This window comes from Danio rerio, chromosome 20 (assembly GCF_052040795.2).
Source record: "Danio rerio strain M-AB ecotype USA chromosome 20, GRCz13ab, whole genome shotgun sequence".
NCBI lineage: Eukaryota > Metazoa > Chordata > Actinopteri > Cypriniformes > Danionidae > Danio > Danio rerio.
In genome coordinates this window covers 41,351,641-41,375,441 of record NC_141040.1, presented here as the reverse complement: position 1 = coordinate 41,375,441, position 23,801 = coordinate 41,351,641, and the positions used below count along the sequence as shown (strand labels likewise).

At 33.7% G+C, this 23,801-nt stretch overlaps 1 protein-coding gene across 49 annotated transcripts in view; it reads right to left on the bottom strand.

Annotated features, from left to right (window-relative positions):
* Positions 1-23,801, bottom strand: part of gje1a (gap junction protein epsilon 1a) — a 372,471-nt gene that overhangs the window by 120,525 nt on the left and 228,145 nt on the right. For 16 of the 49 annotated variants that reach the window (XR_015517611.1, XM_087296746.1, XM_087296747.1 and 13 more), the window contains one exon: positions 3,134-3,249. The gene's annotated coding sequence lies outside the window, so the exon portion shown is untranslated. Of the gene's footprint in view, positions 1-2,925; positions 3,036-3,133; positions 3,250-10,861; positions 11,006-23,801 lie in introns of all 49 variants that reach the window. The other 33 variants (XR_015517609.1, XR_015517610.1, XM_087296745.1 and 30 more) reach the window with 4 other exon arrangements.

Below are 23,801 nucleotides of genomic sequence, written 5' to 3'. Positions count from 1 at the left end.
CATCCGAGTTCCATTCAAAATACTCACATTTATACTGTATATAACATACTTTTCTAATGGTCAAGTAGTAAATTCAAATTCAATTGCAGTACCTACAGAGTAGTAAGTTATTTCGGATGTAGCCTTAGGCGTTTGTAGCTCCACTCTCTTTCTCAATCTCATTTAAATTTAAAGCGGCGGTCACAAAAAATGCAGAATTTGGATCAAAGCCAAAAAGAGGGGCAGTTTCAAAGAGTTCTAAAACTTTATTTGTGGCGTATTTTAAGCTGAAACGTCACACACACAGAACATATAAACAGTTAAGCTGTTTCAATACTGTCATGGTCCTACTTCTAAACTAAGGGTGAAGCCGAACCCGAATACGGTATTCGGAAAGGCATGAATAGCGTGTTTTACGAATACTTGATTCGAACAAATACTTGAAAAATTATTTGTATTCGGGAGCAAGAAAAACACTATCAAAAAGCAGCGTTTCCTCATGAGACCACAGTGCATGCCCGCGTGAGTGAGTGAGTGAGTGAGAGAGAGAGAGAGAGAGAGAGAGAGAGAGAGAGAGAGAGAGAGAGAGAGAGAGAGAGAGAGAGAGAGACGCTCAGTAGTCGGAGGGTGGGGCGGAGATAAAAGGTGTCAGGAGCAAGCTTCTCCACAGCAACAGACAGAAGGCTCGGCAAAAAAATACTTCACTGCATCACTATTTTTGTTAAATAGATTTTTGTACCTTAATTGGGTTCCAAAGGCAGTTTATAAACTTGTAGCGGAGTTGAAGCGGAGTTTGATATTCTATTACATTATTGACGTCTGCAACCGGGTGCTCTGTTTACGCAACGTTAGCTCTGTTAGCGCGGTAATTTAGACAATAGACTGTTGACAGAGTAACGTTAACGTTAGTTTATAAAGGTTAAAACGATGCTTTTGCAGTTGTGTCGAATAGTATGCACTTATGGGAGTTATATGGTACGTCTAAATTACTGTCTTTTGCAGACAGCAAGATATATGCTATAGGCTAGTTAACCTTAGCATAGCTTCCCGTCACTTTTTATTAACTTGAAACTCCTCAAATACATTTGGGCACCCAGAAAAAGAGTGAAAAAGACTACTGCTGAGCCATTTTTTGGTCCTTCACCAGTCAAAAGAAAAAAAAAACTTTCAGGTTCTGTGTGGAAGCATTTTACAGTCAGTGGTGCTGCAGATAAAACAAAGTGATACTGTAAAATGTTTACAAAAGTGAAATCAGCAGAGGCAGAGATATTAAACATCTGTCAACATCTTCTATGCATAATCATTCATTTCTTTTTGGCTAAATCCCTTTATCAATCTGGGGTTGCCACAGTGGAATGAACCACCAACTTATCCAGCATATGTTTTACGCAGTGGCTGCCCTTCCAGCTGCTACCCAGCACTGGGAAACATCCATACACTCTCTTTCACACGCATACAATAGGGACAATTTAGCTTACCCAATTCACCTGTATTGCATGTGTTTGGACTGTGGGGGAAACCGGAGCACCCGGAGGAAACCCACGCCAACATGGAGAGAACCCAGTCGGGGCTCGAACCAGCAACCTTCTTGCCGTCAGGCGACAGTGCTACTCACTGTGCCACCGCGCAACCTTCTATGTAATGTATTATCACATGCACTAAAAGCATCCTCTCCTGATACTGTCTGTGAACCCCCCACAAGCATCAATCCCCTCAATCAGTACAGCTATGTTCTACTAAATCCTCCACAAGCACCAACCATCAACACAGCCACATTCTGCCCCAGCAAGTCAGTTTCAAACAAAAAACAAACAAACAAACAAACTTTGTGTTTTTTTTGTGGCAGGCAGATGACAAAAGCAGGGCTGTATCTTTTAGTATCCTATAGAATACTTTTGTTCTGTCAGATCTCCCAGGCAGGGGTTTATTAAGATTTATTTAGTTAATATTAGTTTTTGGAATTCTGTCCATTGGAAAGAAGTCCTTTCAGAAGAAGAACAGTTTTTTGAAGTATTATTTATTTTTATCCTGTCTATTCAGTGTCCTTCAACAAGAACGGTGGTGGTGGGGTTCATAATATTCACAATGGTATTTTATTAGTTGTTGGTTTAACCATAGATGAGATAATGGCTTCTATGTTATTTTCTTTTCAATGACATTTCTTGTCACATGTTCAAAAACAACAGCCAATATTGCATGTCTATAATTTATACAATGGGTATAATTAAACAATACTTTCACTATAATGTAAATTAGAAGAGTAATAGAAAAAAATATATATTTTTGCGCCATTTTGAATTTTACTCGAATACAAATACAAATACTTTCCCCCCCTCAACAAATACAAATACAAATACAAATACCGGCTGCTCCGCACATCCCTATTCTAAACCAATGCTAGTGCACACTCTGGGGAAAGAACTGTCCATTTGTATAGACTTCAGACCTTCATTTCATTGTAACTCGAGGGGTTTTTAAAGAATAAAAAAGGCGAAATATAAAGTTCCTTCCCATTAGGATTAAAGGGTGTAAAGTTCCCCTTGGCAACTTGTAATTTATATGATACAATAATAATAAGCAAAAAAAACTATCATAGTTTGCCACACAATGTACACACACTGCCAAATCTGTTTATCATCTTTTTGCAGCCGAGACGACGACCTCTACACCTGGGAAAAAAATACAAAGGCTTCAGTTTCTGAAGATGTCAATCTGACTGACAGTGAAATGCTTCCTCGGCCCGCTCTGGACATGAGTTTATAAATTCTGTCAGGGCCCACAAAGGAACAAGTGATTTTAGTTGGTGGAGAAATGAAGACCCCAAGATGATGTGCTCGAAAAATGCGGTTGCCTCTGGAACTTGCTCTGTTTGTGGAACTGCCATTTTTGATAACATCTTTCGCTGGTGCAAAGACTCAGTTATGACAGTTATGTACCATAACAAACCTTGTAACCGAGGGGGGTCAGAGGTCATCGAGCAGAGGAAACCAAGCAGGTCTAGAGAAAAACTAGCATTGCCATTTATCTCAGATGCGGTTGTGTGTTTGCCGCAGGACCTGACAAAAGTACCTCAGTTTAAAATCTGTCATCTTGGCTCATGGACATTAAAGGGGCAGTTCACCTAAAAATGAAAATGTGCTGTTAATTTACTCACCCTCAGGCCAACTAAGATGAGACGACGTTTCACTGCAGTAGAACATTAAAGAAGATTTTTTGCTGCATCCGTGGTGCTTGGTGATTCATGAAATGCAAGTCAATGGCTTCAGGCACCTTGAAAACGAAAACAACATATAGAGGCTTAATGAAATTGATACTTGTGGCTCCTGATGATACATTTACATTATGAAGTTAAACAATTGGACTCTGCAACAAACATTTGCAGTACTATTATCTTTAATTCACAGCCTCAGCAAACAGTCCAAGTAGGAAATGTAAAATAGTCACTTTGTGTTTTGATGTGACAAAGGCTGCATTTACACTGCAGATCTTGATGGTCAATTACGATTTTGTGACTGTATCCGATTTTTTGATGACCTGCTTACATAATCTTTTAAAAGTGACTCATATCCGATCGTCTGCACTTACACAGCACACAGTAAAGGCACAATGACTACGAAAAAAAGCAGGCGCTGACTAACAATTGATAATTAAAGAGTGCTTTTTTCTCTATTCCTGTTCGCAGCTTTTGCCAAACTGTTTTACTATAGTTTATGACAGAAAGGTTCTCATTTGTCCATCTTCATTTGATATATATTCTTTTTTTTAGCTATAGGCATCTTAATGTAATGTCCCTGGCGTAATTTATGCACATGATTTAGCTATACACTAGTTTTATATTAGTTTATATTGGTTACCTGGCGGACATTGCACTCTCTCGCTCTAGTTAACATACTTAAGAACGTGTGCTATGTGATAATATAAAATCGTATTTAGTCTTCGTGTATGAGATTTAAGGTTTGGCACTCTGCCGAAGTCTGTTCTGAAAAGAAAGTGTCAGACTTGACGTCATTCACTGTAGTTTTTAATGACGCGCGACTCGCATTGACAGGTGAAAATCCGATCTACCTGCTCACACTGCAGACGCGAGAACAGAGATCCGATTCATATCGGATAAATTTCCACATATGAAAAAGGCCTGACGCTGATTTAAGTAAATCGGAATCAATGTGATTTGTTCCTGCTTACACGTACATGGGCCATATCTGATCTGTGCCACATGGGGAAAAAAAAAATCGAAATTGAGTCACTTGAACAGTGCAGTGTAAATGCGGCCAAAATGTAAATATTTTTCAGGTCCTTGCCAAGGTCATTCAGTATTTATCAACCTTTAAATATTTGTTTTATAGTCAAGCCCAATATTTTTATATATTGATTTTTACCAGAAATGTCACTGATAATGACAATGTACAAAAGGCATAATTGGAGAAATTTATATATGTAAATTTTCACAGTATGTCTGATAATATCTTTTTTCTGGAGAAAGTCTTATTTGTTTTATTTTGGCTACAATAAAAGCAGTTTTTAATTTTTAAAAACCATTTTAAGGTCAAAATTATTAGCCCCTTTAAGCTATATATTTTTTTCCGATAGTTTACAGAACAAACCATGGTTATACAATAACTTGCATAATTACCCTAACCTGCCCAGTTAAGCCTTTACATGTCACTTTAAGCAGTAAAGAAGTGTTTTAAAAATATTTAGTCAAATATTATTTACTGTCATCATGGCAAAAATAAAATAAATCAGTTATTAGAAATTAGTTATTAAAATTGTTATGTTTGGAAATGTGTTGAAAAAATGTTCCCTCCATTAAACAGAAATTGAAGAAAAAAATAAAAGGTGGGGAGGGAGTGTTGGTTAATAGTTTAACAATAATCTTTTCAATATTTTATTAGGTAACAGACCAAACCAAACAAAGTCTTCCATACATTCTAAGTCTTTGAGAATATAAAAATACCTAAAAATTGGATTGAAAAAAAAAAGCCATAATATTTTATTCTGATCAACTGTTTACTTTTCCAAAAGGATTAAACGAAAAGACTACATAATACATAAAACAATACAAAATGTTGTTGTTGTTCAGTTAAAATAAACTGACAAATGCACATAAATAAGTGACTTCAGAAAGTGTTGTTTGTCAGTTGTGCCCATTGTGGTCTGAGTGAAGACACAAACCACTATTATGAACAGCAAAGCTGAAGGACCTCCATTACAGCTCAAGTGTCCATCAATGTCTTTCCCTCCATGTTTTTGTCCTGTTCCAGCCGAAGTGGCCGCATCAATAATGGGGTTCTTGAAGGTCATCATATCTCGGCACAACAGTCACCCCAATTGCAGTGTCTTTTTGTGTGGCTGGTAGACTAGATGGAGGAACACATAAGTCAGTCCTTGAATCGAATGCTAGCGCACTCGCGGCGTCCCAGCGGAGTGCCCTTCAGAGCTTTGTAATTGCTTTTTTCCCTCACAGAGCACTCATTTGTCCTTCATGGAGTTATGTTAAGCCACCCAAGTGATCATGCATCCTCATGTAAACACCTGCTTCTTTGCTCGGAGGAATTCATTTAGTGTTTTCGCATTGGGGCAAAGCGTTTCACATTCATTAATTAATTAAGTTGGTTAATCTCTTAAAATGCCCAGCACACAGCATGTGTTTTATGTTACATGCTTACATCCAGCATGTTTTAAAGGTGTTTTAATGATGTTCGTTACATAGGAGCAGGCTATGGTTGGCAGAAATGGCAGTCTATACTTTAAAAAATGCTGGGTTGTCATAACAACATAAATCTTAAGTCAAATATGGACAAACCCAACCCTCAAACTACTTATTTAAATTGAGCTGAAACAACACAATTATTAAGTTTTTTTGGACAACTTAATTGTTTTATGTTCAATCCACTTAAATTTCTCAAAACTAGTAAGTTCGCTTAATTCCTTGATGTTGTCCTGACACAAATTGATTGTGTGGAACCCAACATTTTTACAGTGCGGGTAAATCTTTTACAAATATTTATTTAATAGTGTTGTCACAATCGCTAGCAATCTAGCCCTTGCAGATCGCTGGAAAACACTCAAACTACAATACTGCCACTGAACTGCACTACATTACCCATCAGACACCACACTCACACACCAGTTCTGGATCACTTCTGATTACTTGGACACAGCTGAAGCTCATGAAAACTGACTATATGGACTACACATATACACACCTCACTTCCTCACACACATTGCTGAGTCTTGTTTGGCTTTAACTTTACAAAACGTTTCCCTAGTTAGAAGTGGGCATAGCAAGGCTTCGTGAAACACTGAAACAGTTGAAGCAAATGTGTCGAAGCGTCAAACATTCAGAAACCTGTCACCTAGTGGTCATTTTTAATGTATTGCTCTGGAACAGTTTCAGCAAAAGACACAGTTAAGTATATTGAGGTATTAAAACCCACGTTGTAGAGTCAAAGTACTATGTGATTTAGTGAAGCGGTGAGAGTTCCTGACTAGCATGCAGAGATAATAGGTTTGAATCCAGGGTGATGCAGCTATAGATGTTAGTTTTTAAAAGCTCTGATCTTGTAAAGTGTTTTGTTTTAACACTGGTCTGACATCCGAATGAACACTTGTTCATTTATGAATAAATATGTCTTGTTTTGGTCTTACAAAAGTGACATTAATAAAATACACCAGGTCATAATTTCAAAGTATTTGTTCAAGTCTGGTTTCAAACTCGGGTCATTTGCAGCACAGTTGTTTTGTGCACATGCACAGTCCACAAGGCCACACGAGATTTTTTCTGATCCTGTCAATCAAATGCAGTTTCGCCAGGTCTCGAAACACTTCTGAAATGACAACACGTTGAATTGATTTAGTCATGTGACCTGGTGTTTCGAAGCACTTTAGTCACTTGACCTAGGTTTTTTTAATCACCTTTAGTCACATGATGTGGTTGTTTTGAATCACCTTTAGTCACATGACCTGGGTGTTTTGGATTTTGCTTCAGTGCATTGTTTTGAAACACTTGCGCTTCGAGATCTGGACACTGCCGAAACATCAGTTTCACATCAGCCATCCCTATCTCTATCGTTTGTTCTTGCGACAATGTTCAATATAAAATAAACTACATGTTTATAATAAATGTAATAATCCTAAATGCAAGACAGAATGAAGAATTTCAAAGAACTTGTATTAAATGCAACAACCTTGACATTTTATTTCATATCCATGCATTTAATTACTAAACTGTGAACCTCAACTTCACTCTAGAGCCTTTTGATCTCTTTTTAGACATTTCACTACAGTATATTAGGCTTTAAAAGTAAATTAGTCGTTAAGCATTCTTTTCTGGCTGATTTAACTGAATCCAGCTACTGCGTATATCTATAAAATAAAGCAGCAAAGATGCCATGTTCATTAAGGTTTGATGTAGCAAAACTGAAGGCCAAAGATTTTATCAGTTCAACTTTACTCATACAAAGCTCTTTGCTGTGCCTATACAGACTTTATATACTAAAATAAGAAACATGTAAAACTTAAGGTCTGGTGAACAGACCTTCCTATGAAGATATGGATGGTCATTGAGATGCAGTTTGAGATCAAGATATAAAAAAGAAGCTGTCAAAAGTAAGGAAGGGTTACTTGAAAGTCAGCTTTGAGGATCTATTCTATGCGCCATGAAATTGAGATTGGTTCCAGATGGGACGTGAAGACATAATGAGTGTATTCAAAAATGAAGGTCAGATTATGCTGAAGAAATCAATGATATTTTGTTGAAATTGTATCTTCTTGATTAGTAGGAACAGCTTAGGCCACCAAAACTGGCAATTGTAATTATTTGCTCACCTTAATGTTACTTCAAAATATTAATGACTTTCTTTTTTCTGTAGAACACAAAGTCCAATGCTTCTTTTATGCTTTTAATTTTTGGATATCACCCTTCATGTGTAGATGTTAATGAATGTATTCAATTCTTGTTTAAGCATATAGCACTTTTACAATGCAGATTGTATCAACGCTGCTTAACATCAAACTTCTAGTAAATTGAAACTGTCTGTCAGTCCAGTTTTCAGAGTTGAAGTTCAGGTTAGTTCAGTGTGGTTTAAATTTCACTGCTGAAAGTCCAAACACTGAAGAGAAAATCCATCGATGCACAGCTCCACAAGTCCCAAACCAAGCAAGCCAGTGGCGACAGTGATGAGGAACAAAACTTTACCAATTGACAAAAGTAAAAAGGGAAAAAAACTTTAAGAAAAACCAGGCTCAATGGGGCACAACAATTTCTCCTCCGGTCAAACTTCTTGTGCAGAGCTGCAGTTTAGGCGCCGGAAGCTGTGGTCTTTCAGGAATCAAGCTCATACTCTCTGCTTCTCCATGACTGCCACAGCATCACCTCAAGTTTGGCCTGGTCCGGGATTATGGATACTTTATCATCATTTCTCCACAGGTCTTGGATCGCATCTAGGGTGCTGCATAATCTCTAGGGCTCTTGATGAGTATCCCCAATGAATAAAGGTCAGCACAGTATCAATGTCCACAATAAAAGGCGTCATCTCCCAAAGGAAAAAACTGATTCTAAGCAGCCTGAAATAAATCTTCAGTAATTTTGCCCTTTACTTTATGCATAAACTTAAGTAGGTTTCTAAGAAATCTGTATAATGCCATATGCAAACAATGACTATTTTGTCCTCAACAGCTTGGTTTGAGTTATCAACATGTCAAGAAGATGCTATTTTCATATGTACAGTTATATGAAATTATAACTGTTTATATTACTATATACTGTACATATGATATTATATGTACAGTACATAGTAGTTCTGGTTATAAATGGTCTCTCTTCATTATTTTAATTTTCATAATTTTCATTTCCCTTCAAAATCTTTATTAAATACCCTAATCAAATAATATTTGAATTAACCCTCTACCGCATGGTGTTGCCATATGGCTACATAATATTTATGTTCATTTCCCTGCTACTGTTTCTTTGACCAATATTGATTTTTTTTTTTGTTTGTTGGAAAGAGAAGACCTTAGCTTAGCCAATGAAGTGCTTTGGTTAAGTCATGTGACATGCAGTGTTTTTTTGTAGCATGATTTCTGACAGACTGGCGTTTATTGTGAGTAGTTGCTGAATGCAAATGTAAACGTCAATAAAAACCAAGGATCAAAGGATGTCAGTGAGTTATGATGACATATTTACAACTCATTTTTTAAAATCAAATTAGTTTCTTGTAAATCGATCAAATGTATGCGTTGCCAAATGGCAACACTGCTATTGTGGAACGTGCAATATTGCAATAGGTTAGCTAGTTAGCAAGGTCAGCTTTGAGCTTTTAAGTTGTAACAATAACAACATAAATGCTAATAATATAATGTTGATTAGTTGTATGTTAATGGAATTTGCATTATGGATAAAATCTAGTTTTAATGGCAATACTACTTTTGAATAGATATGAATACAGGGAACAGTGTATTAGCGAGCACCATCATGTTCGATGGTAAGTGAAAGAATAAATGGACAGAACTGGCTCTTCCTGCAGATGAAAATGAGTATGAGATGGGTTTTAGTGACCATGAGAATGATGCAGATTAGACATTTGATAAGAGCAGTGAAGAAGACAGGTGTAGTAAAATATATAGTATAATATATAAACATTGTTAGCTAGAAACCATTTACTCTGTTGCATCTAAATATATTAGACGTGTTATTTGTTATTTATTTACTGGAAAAAATATTTAAATTCACTGCATGTTGTATTCATGATAATACAATATTATGTTTGCTTTTAATAATTTTTATTATTAATAAAATATTTTATTAATAATAAATTAATAAATTATTATTATTAATAACAAATAATAAATAATTATTTATTATTTATTAATAAATAATTATTATAAATAATAAGAGCTGTTGGAATACGAGTTGTTGGAAAGTATGTTTGAGGTGTCATTTATAAGTTCTGTGTTAAAGCTTATAATACTGCAACTCCAATTAAATACTTTCAAGCAACAAAATTATTAATTATAAGGAAAGTTTTAAATTAGAAATTTCTAAGTTAGATACACTGTTGGACATTGTTGCCATGAGGCAACATATCATAAAGTACCTTAAAGTTTTTAGGGGAAAAAAAAATAAAATCAGTGAAATATTTTTTTATAGATCTATCATAATGTGTGCAGTAGAGGGTTAAAGTCTGTTTTTGTATTGAGATTCTGAGAGAAACTGAACATTAAATGAGAAAATAGTGGGCATGGCTTTTGTTTTCACTGTGAGCTGGTTGGATGTAGTAAAGTGCAAAGTTCCAAATTTTATCTACATTTCATGGCAAAAGCCTCCTTTAGGACTGTTTCTGAAGGATGCCATCAAACGTCATCCTGTCACTTAAGCAATATAATCATCGCAATAATCAATACCTTTATTTAAAATGAATTTTACGTCATCCTGTCACTTAAGCAATATAACCATCGTAATAATCAATGCCTTTAGTGTTACACAATATCATCCACTGATTAAAGCTGTGTCTGCTTGAGCTGGTCTTCTGAGGTAATGTCCACCTTACTCCTGATGGCAAATATTCTCCCTTAAATCAACATGACCTCTTTGCTTACAAATTTGTGGCCGTTCAAGTGATTGTTGTCGTGTGATTTGCACTGGATGGTGAAGATAGGAATTCATTTTAAATAATGAGATCAGATGGGAAAGACTGTACATTGCATAAATTTCATGCTGATTACAAAACCAGAGAACATTGCAACATGTCTCATTCTGCAAACGTACCCCTATTTATATTTCTGGAGATCATGGATTATGTAGGCAGATGTATGTATGGCTGCATTTTGTCTTTAAAATGAAGCATGCAGGGCTCTATAACGCCGTTTATTTTGAGCTTACCAGCTGATCGTTTACCTCATGGACGGCTTTCCCGTTGTTACCAGTCTGTACGGTAGATCGACAAGTACATCGGCTGACTTGAAACACAGAGAGGAGTTGACCCTGATGATGGGGTTGAAGTCTGGCGAAGAACAGTTCCAGAAACTGTTGAGACAAAAACAAAAGCCTAAAATTTAAATAAACAAGTCAATAACAGGGTGAGAATGTGGTAAAATCTGAAAACGTGGTAAAAATCAGGCGAGGGTTTTTCTTTTTGTAGATTGCTTTTGAAAACACTGTAGGTTGGGTTTAGGGAAGGAGGAGGGTGGGTCAGTCGATTGGCTAGTCAGTCATTCATTCGACAGTGGCCTCTGGTGGAATTACGCGAGAAGAGCAGGCACGAATGAAACAGAAATATAAAATCTCAAAAAGCGTACATAGCTGCCTCTGATGGATTCGCAAAAAAAAAAAAAAAACATACCTCCTGAGATGAATTTGGTGCTGTCCAGAAATGCATATAAGAGTACATTTTACAGAATAAAACATTTGTTTTCAAGTGTAATTGTATTGTTTAAAAGTATACATATCAAGCTTTATGTAGATTTATTTTTCATGTCTGTAGGATAAGTTTAACTGTGTTTCCAGAGCATCCATTTTGGCCATTGCATTTTCCCCATTTAAAAATATGAGTGAGCAAAGAGCTGATACTGCTTTGTCTATTCTAAAAGCTTGAAGTGCTTTTTGACATTAGATGGATGTAAAACTATTTTAAGAGACTTCAAAGCAAACCTTAACAATGGCACAATTTCAAGCTACAAAAAAACATGCACAATAAAGGAGTCTATACAAACAGCTTGAATGTATTATTTATGCTGTATTTGTGTATTTTTATGTTTTTTATTATGGTTATGATTATTATTATGATTATTATTATTATGATTATTATTATTAGTTCTTTTTATTTTTTATTTATTCATTTTTTTATTTTTGAAGGTGGTAGCTGCCAGTTCCAATTTATGTTAATTTTGGGCTAAACTATTCTTTCCAAGTCAGAGACTGTTGTCACAATACATTAACAGCAAGTTTCTCTGAGGCACAACCTTTTTGAATCTTGGAATTGATGGCATTTTCTTGTTTAGGGCCATGATATTTGGGCATGTCAAAACTGATTATTCTTACACCAAGAACAGTCATATTTTGTCTACTCGGTTTCAAAAGCTCATATAAATTTTAAATCAACAACAAGATACTTTTTTTTTATACTGAGGATACAGTCTTTTGCATACTGTCTCTTAATTTATTTGATTCTTCTGATTTGTTTTTCTAGTTTCACTTAATGGTCACGCTTTAATTACAGACACAAATACAACTCTATAATAAATTAAAATAAAAAAAGCTTTAAAAGAACAAAATCTGCTAATTGTAAACACACCCTATGTTAATCAACCATTTACTCACATATTTTAATTAAATAGAAACAGAGTTATATGCAGACAGTGGTTTGCAAGTCTACAGCGAAATGAAGCAGTGTTCAGAGGTCTCTGCTGACATCACATGGCAAATCTGAAGAATACAACTAAATATTTTCTGACAGGACAAATGCTTTTCATTGCATAGTTAAAACCAAATCCATCAAAGTGGTAATATAATAGTTAAGTTTTTAGTTATTAGCTTAAGCATGTTATTGGGACGTTATTCTAAAGTTGCAACTATTCCTCATTTACTAACAGTTAATAAATGAAGAATAGCTGCAACTTTAGAATAACGTCCCAATAACATATATACACTATTAACTGATACTTAACAAGCCTTTATTAAGTTATTTACTAACCGCTTGTTCATGATCTCTTAATAATTTATTAGGTACAGTTATGAATCATTAAAATACAGTTAAGAAGTCATTTAAAACTTGTTAACTAACAGCTTGTAAGTGATCTATTAGCCATCTATAAGGCACAGTTGTAAATAATTAACAAACTATTAACTTTTATTTAACAAGTCATTTATAACTTGTTAACTAACAGTTTATTAATGGTCTATTAACAAGTTATAACGGATAGTTATTCTAAAGTGGTACCAAATTAAGGCAATACTTTATAATAAGTGCACAATAATAATCATTTATTAGATATTGGCAAACAGTAATTTATCATTTATTAAGCATTACCTCTACATTACATTAGTAAGCAGTTTATAACTACACCTAAATGCTGTTTTCATGACTAAACTATATTGTATTATTTACAAACCTGTTATTTGAGAATAGTTAATGTTTTTTTAAGATCATTAAGAATGACTAAGCCAATGATTAATAAACTATTCGAATGAACATTTTTACATTTTATTCTTCAGGCTTATAGTAATAGTCAATTTTTAAGTTAATAAAATTGTTTAATATAACCAACATTGAGGTAACACATTACGAATATTAAGAGTTCCGTAATAATATTACTTTTCTAAGTTATGGGTAAAGTAACGCATTACTTTTAAAAATTAAGTAATAATATTTTAGGTTCTTTAAATAATAATAATAATAATAATAATAATAATAATAATAATAATAATGTGAGTTACTTTATATTTGAATTTATCAGCTTTTAAAAATAAATAGTTTAATTAAAATGAATTGTCTGAATGCACAGTAATTTTACTTTTTAATAAGACAAAAAGTACAAAAGTAGCAAATGCATTGCTTTAAAATTTCATTAATTTGTATATACGGCTTGTATAGCTATAGATAACATTATCCTATAATAATTTAAGGTTATACAGTGTGTTGTTGGTTTTAGAGATCCTCTATTCAAAAAAAGAAGAAAAAAACCCCTGCAAGTTCCGAAAGAGATCTAGCCCACGTAAGGCAGGTAGTAACTCAAAAGTAACATAAACCATTAATTAACATAAAAAGTAACGCAACTAGTTGCTTTTTGGGGAGTAACTTAATATTGTAATGCATTACTTTTTAAAGTAACTTTCCCCAACATGCTGTTTTTTACCTAATCTATAGTAAGGACTATTTATGCTTTTTAAACCCCTAATAAATGACGCTTAAAGGCTGTTTAAAATGTAAAAAAAAAAATTTGCGATCTTATCTAAAATATTATTACGACAAATTCTAAACGTTGTTGAACTATTAATTCATGGCTGAAAAATTAAATGTATCAATGTAATTAGAATAATTTATTAATCATTTACTCTAATATAGAGTTAATGCTTAATAAGTGACTCAAAGTGTGCAGTTGTTATAAAGTGTTACCAATCTTAATGTACAGTTTGTGTGAACTATGTCTTTAAAGGGCTGCAAATTGTTTTCCCCAAACTTTAAAAATGGTTCTCTCATATGTACATGCTGTACATTGATTCACTAATACTACACAGAAGTGTGTTGTAAAGTACATTGTTTACTTATTATGTAATTTGTACATTCATTTTAAACATACATGCTTGAGATACATATGTGGCATGAGAGCACATACACTGTAAAATATATATTATTATTACTATTAATTCATTCATTGATTAAGAATATAATTTTAAGTTTAAAAAAATGGTAAGTTCACAATTGACCACACTTTATTTTGATTGTCTGTTGAATTTAATTTACATTGCATCTACATGGCAACAAATTTAGGGTTGGGGTTAAATTGTACTTAAGTTCCTTAAAGTCAGTTATATATCTGTTGAAGCAGCTGTATCAACAGATATAAAGCAGACAGACTACTAACACTCAAATGGACCATCAAAATAAAGTGTTACCAAATATTACCCCTAAGCCTTTATTTCTCGTTGAAATAACTGATGTAGCATCCTGTTGCTAAATGCAGCATAAGCTGGACAGAAATTAAATGCATTCAATACTTATTTGAGACCGCAAGGAGGCACTGTTGAAACATCAATTGTTAAGCACTCCTGAAGTCTCAATAAACTCCAGAAAAGAGTTTTCTGTGATAAACTGCAAGGATGGGGGATGGTGACTGCTAAATAAACTGGTGAATATAAGTGTGTTTTACATTTCAGGAGGGAGAAACACATCTAAACTCCACTGGTCCTTAGCAAATCTACACCTAACATTACTGAGAGTCTACAACACACTTTTTTGACATATATTTACATATATTACCATATTTTAAAATATGCTCTAAAGATGCTGTATATGATGATACGTTCAGACCAAAATATTGAGACAACGCAGTAAAATAGAGTAAATAAAACATTAAGAATTACAAACTCCTTTGTATTAAAAATATTCTAGAGTTTTGTGTTTAAATATGCCAATGAATCATTATTTAATTAAATACCTCTAGCACTAACATTTGATGATGATGATGATGATGATGATGATGATGATTTTCTATTTAATGCCATGTCAGCAACAAAGACTATTTTCATGGACATTTCAAGATTAATAAATGTACAATTAAAAACAATAAAAAAAAAATCACTTAAATTTGAACACTGGATGAAAGCAGTTTCAGAAATGGTTTTTTGGACATAGAGGTAAAGGTATTTACAGGTTTTTGCATTTACTAAATAATTATTAGTATGATGATGATAATTATTATTTATAGATAATTATTTATTATTATTTAGATAATGGTGATGATGATAATGATGATGATGAAGATAATGATGATGAAAATACTATCAATATTTTTGATAGAATAAAATTTTGTATATAGTCAGGCAAATTATGAATGAACAAATTCATGAATGAAAAAGTCTGGTGCATAAATATAGAGTGTAATTGAAATTTACAGGTCAAAATTGACAGTGCAAAATAGGCCGAATTACGATGATTTTATGTATACAATAAAATTAAAAAAGAGAGAAAAAAAATCCTTAATAAAAAGCCAAAATGACCAAAATCTCTAAATTGACAGGTGCATGAAAATATATTGTCTCACCTTAAGATGGGAGTACAGTCACTGAAGTGTATGTATATGTGTACGTTGTGATTACCTTTGAGTGACCTGAATGTGAGCAGGGCACATCAACAAGCTTTATTCCTTTGTATCCTTGAACTCTGATTCCAAAGTTGCCTAGCAACAGTGCCAGTAACAGCTGAGCCAGCCTTGATCTTGTTGTTTAAACCATTACAACTAGGTGATGTGAGAAGTGGTACCATGGTAACAACAGTGCGTTTGAAGCAGGTGTTCACATTGGCACATGCCACAAAAAGCTTGGAAGGCCGTGTCTAAACATTTCGAGCCAAGTTGGTTTACAATATGCATTTTCAAGGTCAAAGGAAATTAACGTCAGTAATATTAATGAAAAAAAATCACAAACAGATTTATCAATGTTTGCACCTTTGAATTAATTTGATAGACCAGTTAGTTTTACAAATGTAATCTACAGAAAATGCTGGGCAATTAATGTTTTGTGAATTTGTATTACTTATAATAATAATAATTATTATTATTATTATTTTTTTATAATTATTATTATTATTGATGTATAACAAATACAAAACTCAAATATAGCAAACATTTTTATAAAATAAAGAATTAATTAAATTGTAATAATTATTGATATTATATATTTACTTATTTAAAACATTTAAATAATAAAATAATCAAATATTATAATTATTATTATTATTATAGACTTATAAAAAGCTAAAAAACTGATTATATAATTAAATTATATATTTTTTATAAAATAAAGAATTAAATAAATCGTAAAAATATTGATAATATTATTCATTTACTTAAAACATTTTAACGAACAAATAATTAAATATTATTATCATTATCATTATCATTATTATTATTATTACTATTATTATCATTATTTATTTATTAAAAAATAAAAAACTTAAATTGTATTATTAAATTATTAATTTTTTTAAATAAAGTATTAAATCGTAATAAATATTGATTATATTATATATTCACTTAATTAAAATTTAATGAGAAAAGTATTCAATATTATTATTACAATTATTATTACTATTATTATAGACTTATAAAAAGAAAACTAAAATTATAAAATTAAATTATGTATTTTTATAAAAATAATTAAATTGTAATATAAAACATATAATAATTAAATTGTAATAAATATTGATAATATTATATATGAAGGGGGCAGGGGTAACCACAGCGGGATGAATCGCCAACTTATCCAGCAAGTTTTTACGCAGCGGATGCTCTTCCAGCCACAACCCATCTCTAGGAAACATCCACACATACACACACTCATACACTACGGACAATTTAGCTTACCCAATTCACCTGTACCACATTTCTTTGGACTGTGGACCACTGCCTCCCTTTAATAAAACATTTTAATGATAAAATAATTCAATATCGTTTTTACAATTCTTATTATTTTTATTATTATTATTATTGAAAGAAAGCATATTATATTAAAGAAAGAAAGAAAGAAAGAAAGAAAGAAAGAAAGAAAGAAAGAAAGAAAGAAAGAAAAAGAAAAAATAAAGAAAAAATAAAGAAAGAATCAATGAGGTCATTAAAACCATTAAATAAATAAATAAATAAATAAATATAATTGGCACTTGCACAAAGTCTGACTTAATTTGTCTATTAATCAGATTCATTGTTGCCATATTGAGCACAAAGGGAAAGCCAATGGCGTTTGCCCTTCAGACATGTTTGTTTGAGCTGATTTGAGCACTGCTTGTGTTCAGAGATGGAGCGTCCACTCAGGTATGATCCAAATCATCTCTTTTCTTCTAAAGAGCACCTGCACACCTCCAGTCGCATTCGTTTAGCTGTGCCTTCCAGCCATGAAGCAATGATACCAGATCACTGTTTGTGGCACTTTCAATTCAATTTCAGCAACCCTCGATCAAGCGTCATTAGCGAGTCATTTCTCCTGGGATTAGGTGCTAATGATTGCGGAAAACCGATATACTCTTCCATCAGTTCCTGTCATGTTTTCATGACATCTCATAATTGCTCTAGCAAGAGAAATTTAGTCCAAGTGCTGCATTGGCTGTTTTTTTAAAACACATTAGTCTATACGGTTTTTTAATTTTCTATGTGCTCAAGTGTTTTTTTTGTTTTTGTTTGTGAAAAGCAGATCTGGTTTATAGAATCGAAAAACAAGTCAGTTAATATGCTCCACCAGTCTCGTTCTCACGGGAGAGTTCATCTAATAATAAATAGTCTGTTGTTATTTACTCACCCTCATGCTTTTCCAAAACTTAATTTTCTTCTCTAAAAGATAAGTACAAATTAAATTAAATTAAATTAAATTAAATTAAATTAAATTAAATTAAATTAAATTAAATTAAATTAAATTAAATTAAATTAAATTAAATTAAATTAAATTTGGCTGATAATAATAATAATAACAATAATATTAATAATAATAATTATTCAATTATTTTTTAACAATTAGTGCATAATAAAACTGATAATAACAACAAATAATATTGTTGTCAATCAGAATCCTTAACTTAACAAAAAAAATAAAAATAAAAAATGTATATTAGTTTTATTTTTTACTCAGTTACCACAATTTTTAAACAATTGTTGTAGAATAAAAGTGATAATAATAAAAAATAATATTGCTGTCTATCAGAAAGATGAACTTAACTGAATAAAAAAAAATTATAAAATATAAATGAATAAGTTGGAAGTTCATTCCACTGTGGCGACCCTGGGTTAATAAAGGGACTAAGCCAAAAAGAAAATGAATGATTAAATGAATAAAAGTAATTTAATAATCATATCCCCACATTGAGTAAATTATGACAAAATCGTTTAATAAATATTCAATTATTGGATGATGCTTCACCTCTGTTTATCACATTTTAACGTGGAGATTTTTCACCAAAATTAATGTAGAATATTCCTCATACAGATAACACACAGTACAGTACAATGCCACGTGAAAGCAACAAAACAATCATATTAACTTTATCATCAACAGTACCCGATTTTGTATAAAATAATATGTACACTAATCATAATGTAGAGACATCAGGACAAAATCATAAATAAATATGATATACCACTTAGCCTTCCTTACAAAGCTCCAATCTCTGGTGTGTTTCAGTTGTACATTAAAGCAAAGAGTCAATGATTCAAATCAACAGTCTCATTTGCAGAACAATGTGAGGTGGTTGACATATGTGTGCAGAGATTCTGTTAGTCATCGGGTCCAGATGATTCACAGGGTGAATGTGGCAGATCTCTCTGCTGGCAATCGCTCTTCTCTACGGGATGCAATACTGTTTCTAACACGTGCCTCTGGACACATGATCTAAACTTAGGCCTGGACACTATACAGCAATACAGCAATACAGCAACAATCATGTCAAGCCAAATCTGCTTTTGAAGGCACAAACAGCCTTTTTATGCACCTGACAGATTTGGGGCTTTTTTGACTTTCATAAAGTCTTTTCCCACTTTAAGGTAAAGAAAATATCCAGAATACACCTATGGAGGTTCTTTTGTGGCATTTTGTCAATGTGTGTCTGTAGACTTCAATTACAATATTTCTGTCATGACAACTCTCAGGGAGATTTGGAATTGTACTGAATATGTACCTGTATGTGGCAATGCTGATATGTTTGGTCTTGGCAGCATAGATCTGCTACACTGCTGCTGCTTTGATTATTGGTGTAGAACAAGTACAGAGACTTGCTGCAGCCAATGTATTTTCAAATACACTGTATTTGAGAATATAACACATCACCTGCAAAAATGACATGTGATACAGGTGATTTAATTAAACTAAATTGGCCATAGCATACGTGCGCAAACGACTATGTATGGATGTTTCTCAGTACTGGGTTGCCGCTAAAAGGGCATCCGCTGTACAAAACATACGATGGATAAGTTGGTGGTTCATTCCGCCGTGGCGACCCCTGATGAATAAAGGGACTAAGCTGATGGAAATTGAAAAAATGAACGGATAATGTACTGTACTCTGTGTGCCTTGGCTACCTTACCAACCAGCCTAATACTGGAGTGCTAGATTATGGGTGCCTGACTTGCGTTTATCGAATGGCTAAACAAAAATGGAAACCCTCCTGGACCCCCTGATGGAGAACGGCCCTCCAAGACCAAGATTTGGCACACTTGTACTAGAACATGTATGCCTTGGCTACCTTATCAACTGGCTTAAAACTGGTGTAGTTCTAGAGTATGTGTGCCTAGGCTCCCTTTGACAAATGACTTGACACTAATGTACCAGACTATGCATACCTTGGCTACCTTGCCAGCCAGCTTAAAACTGGTGTTCTAGACCAGTGGTCCTCAATCACTGTGCCGCGGACCGGTACCGGTCCATAGATCAATTGGTACTGGCCCACACAAAAATTAATTATTTCAGTTTTATTTATTATTGGAGTCTGAACGATCTTTTATTTTGAAAAATTACCATATTCTCTCCCTTGCATCTCGGTCACTTGAGCGCCCAAATTTAACCCACAAGCAGCAAAATGAGTAAAAAAAGATGTCTTTGGAAAGTTTCTGTGCTAAGGGGAAAAGGCCTAGTAAAGAGATCGCAAACTGCCAATGAATAGATCCACATCCTATTTGTCAACAAATCTGTTGTCTGCAAGAAGCTCAACTGCAGGAGATCGCAAACGACAGCAGCCTTTTAGAGGTCATTCACATATGGCGTCTCTCCTAGGGTTTGCACAAGTTCGTTATTTCCAATGGAGGTGCACAGCTTTTAGGTGCAAGCATCGTAACACGCTTACACCTTCCAGATGCACCTAGTCAAATAAATGCTGTGAGCGCATCGCGAGTAATACTGGAGTGCTTGATTATGGGTGCCTGACTTGCATTTGTCGAATGGCCAAAGCACGCTTGTCCCCTCTCCCGTCTCCCCCAACGGCCTGCACTCACATTACAATCGAGCCTGGGCATGCTTTACGTCATCGATGCTGCGCTATTCAGTAAGCGCTTTCGCTCAGCACAGTGGAGATTTCTTTAGTCGCTTTAGTCCTTAGGGATGCGGTGACAAGCAGTCAGATATTACGCTGAACAGATCAGCCACTTTTGACGCTCATAAACAATCATAAAGCCCTCGTGCTGCAGGAATGAGGAGGTTTGCTGAAGGTGCGCAGTTGTCGTGCAGTGAGGGGTTTTGCGTATTTAATAAACTACGGCAGTTTGCGTTCACTGAACAGTAAGAATGATTAATAAATCTATATAAAACAGTCCCTTAAAAGTCATGTCTTGCTTTCAGTTTTGGCCCAAGTTACCTGCGCTCACCTCTTCTAACCAGGTAGGGCCGGCCAAGTGAACCGTGCCTGAGCCTGATTCAGCACACTCACACAACTCAAACGATCCAGGAAATGGGTCTGGGCACGGTACGGATAGCATAGTGTGAGTAGGCCCTAAAACTAGTGTACTCCACTCTGTGTGCCTGGTCTACCTTTGCTGAATGGCTTAACACTAATGTACTCCCTTTGCCGAATGGCTTAACAGTAATGTAACATACATGTGCCTTGTCTACTTTGCCAACTGAATTAAAACTGGTGTACTAGACTATCTGTACCTGGGCTAAATTTGTTGAATGACTCAATACTAGTGGATCATGACTATGTGTACCTGGGCTACATTGTCGAACGGCTTAGAACTACTACAATGCATTGTGGTCCTTGTTTTTACAGAGAGACTAGTTCATCCATAATTTACCTGGTTATATTAAGCATTATTTTCTACCAAAAGTTGACATTTTTATTCTACAAAAGTGAAAATGTATTTTCTGGCTGTTTGCAGAATTTTCAGAAATTTGGAATAAAAACAGAAATGTCCAAATCCCCTCTTTAAAATACTTTAAAAAGGATTTCACAAGAACCAGGGAAGTATGATAAGAAAGAAAGAAAGAAAGAAAGAAAGAAAGAAAGAAAGAAAGAAAGAAAGAAAAGAAAGAAAGAAATTAAATTAAATTAAATTAAATTAAATTAAATTAAATTAAATTAAATTAAATTAAATTAAATTAAATTTAATTAAATTAAATTTAATTTAATTAAAACAAAATAAAACAAAATTCAATTCAATTCAATACAAAATTTGAATAAATTAAAATAAAAATACATTTAAATAAAATTAATTAAAATAAATAAAACAATTATTAAATTAAATAACTAAATTGATTAAAATTTTAAAAAAAATTAAAAATGTATTACATTAAAATACATTTAATTAATTAAAATAAAAATTTAATTAAATTAAATAACCTGTATACCAGTTTTTACTCAATTACTTTAACAATTAGTGCAAAATAAACTGATAATAACATAAAATAATAATGTTGTCAATCAGAATCAGTAATTCAAATAAATAAATAAATAAATATGTATACCAATTAAGAAAGAAAGAAAGAAAGAAAGAAAGAAAGAAAGAAAGAAAGAAAGAAAGAAAGAAAGAAAGAAAATTCTTTTTATAGACTAAAATGTATAATCTGGTAAATTATGTTTAAACAAATTTCTCTATATATAAAAAAATCTAAATACAGACATCAAGTGCTTCTGAAGTGGAGATTACTGAGAGAGCTCAGTGCTGGAGAAAAAATCTCATATTGAGAAAATAGCCTTTAGTAACTTAAATCTAAAGACACAAATTAACAGTGTGACAAAAAAAACACACAAGTTTATTTTGGATCTTTTCTTTTCATTATTCCTGAAAAAAGCACCTCATGAAAAGACAAAAAGCCCCAAATCTCAGTACTGGCAGGTGCATGAAAACACAGTGTTTAATACAGATGGCGAAGCACTGCGAGCACTGAATCTTCCAGCAGGCTCATAACAGCGAGGCCTCTTCATTAAGCTGTTGGAGGAAATTAAGGCCTAACTTTGATCATGGCCGCTACACACCAGGACCCAACAAGCAAATCTCTCTTGGACTCTGAGCTCTCGAGGAGCTGGAATGCAGGCATGGTGTGGTGAAGAGAACAAAGACAGTTGGCCGAACTGAGGACTTGGACATTCTGTTCAGCAGCATGTAGAGACTGAGCACTCATGTCACAAATGGCCTCAATGCTGTGACACGCTTTTCATTTGTCATTCATGGTTTTCAAGTCATTTTTAATTTAGGAACAATTGGTATTACAATTCGAGCTGTTAGTGTCATCCAAGGTTATTATATTTTATTTATTTATTTTATTTTTAATACGTATTTACTTTGATACTATTTTTAAATTAGCTCTACGTTTCAGATTAGTTTTATTAAAGGTTTTGTTAGTTTTAGTTCAGCTTTTGTTTTGTAAAAACATTTCTATTTAGTTTTAACAGTAAATATTTCATTTCAGTTTTAGTAATCCTAGTTTAACAGAGTTAACAGATTCAACCCAAAACCACACGAAAGCATCTAAAACAAATAAAAAAAATGAATAATTAAGACAGACTTCTTATTATTAAATATCATGTATGTAGTTAAGCATGTTACATTACACTAGTTTTTCTAGAAAATGGCTGTGTTTGAAATCACATACTTCCATATAGTATGCTGCTACATGAGCTGAGTAGTATGTCTGAATTCATCGAATTTGAAAAACAGTAAGTGAGAAGTACCTGAATGACCTACTACTTCCGGCGAGATTCTGAAGCGTTTGTCTGAAAAAGCACCATCTAGAACAGGGCATCCCAAACTTTTCAGCCCGAGACCCCCAAAATGACAATAGCCGCATTTCCACTATCAGGCCAGTGCGAACCAGGGCTTATATCGGGCCAGGCCGGGCCAATCGCCCGGGAGGTTGAGCAGTGAGGCCGAAATCATGTCGCGTTTCTACTGTGGGGCTAGTAGCTCACAGCGCGTCAGCAAACCCCGCCCCCAGAACATCCCCCGAATCGAACGTCACTCAAACCGCCCACTTCAGCGAAAATCATGCAGATAAAGCACACCATCACATCATCACGAAACTATTAAAATTAGGACAACCAAAACAAACAAATGACACGTTACTGTACAGCAGTACAACGCATGTCTATACCCACATGCCTGTGTGTTTTCATTCATCATATTAATTTACTCGCCGA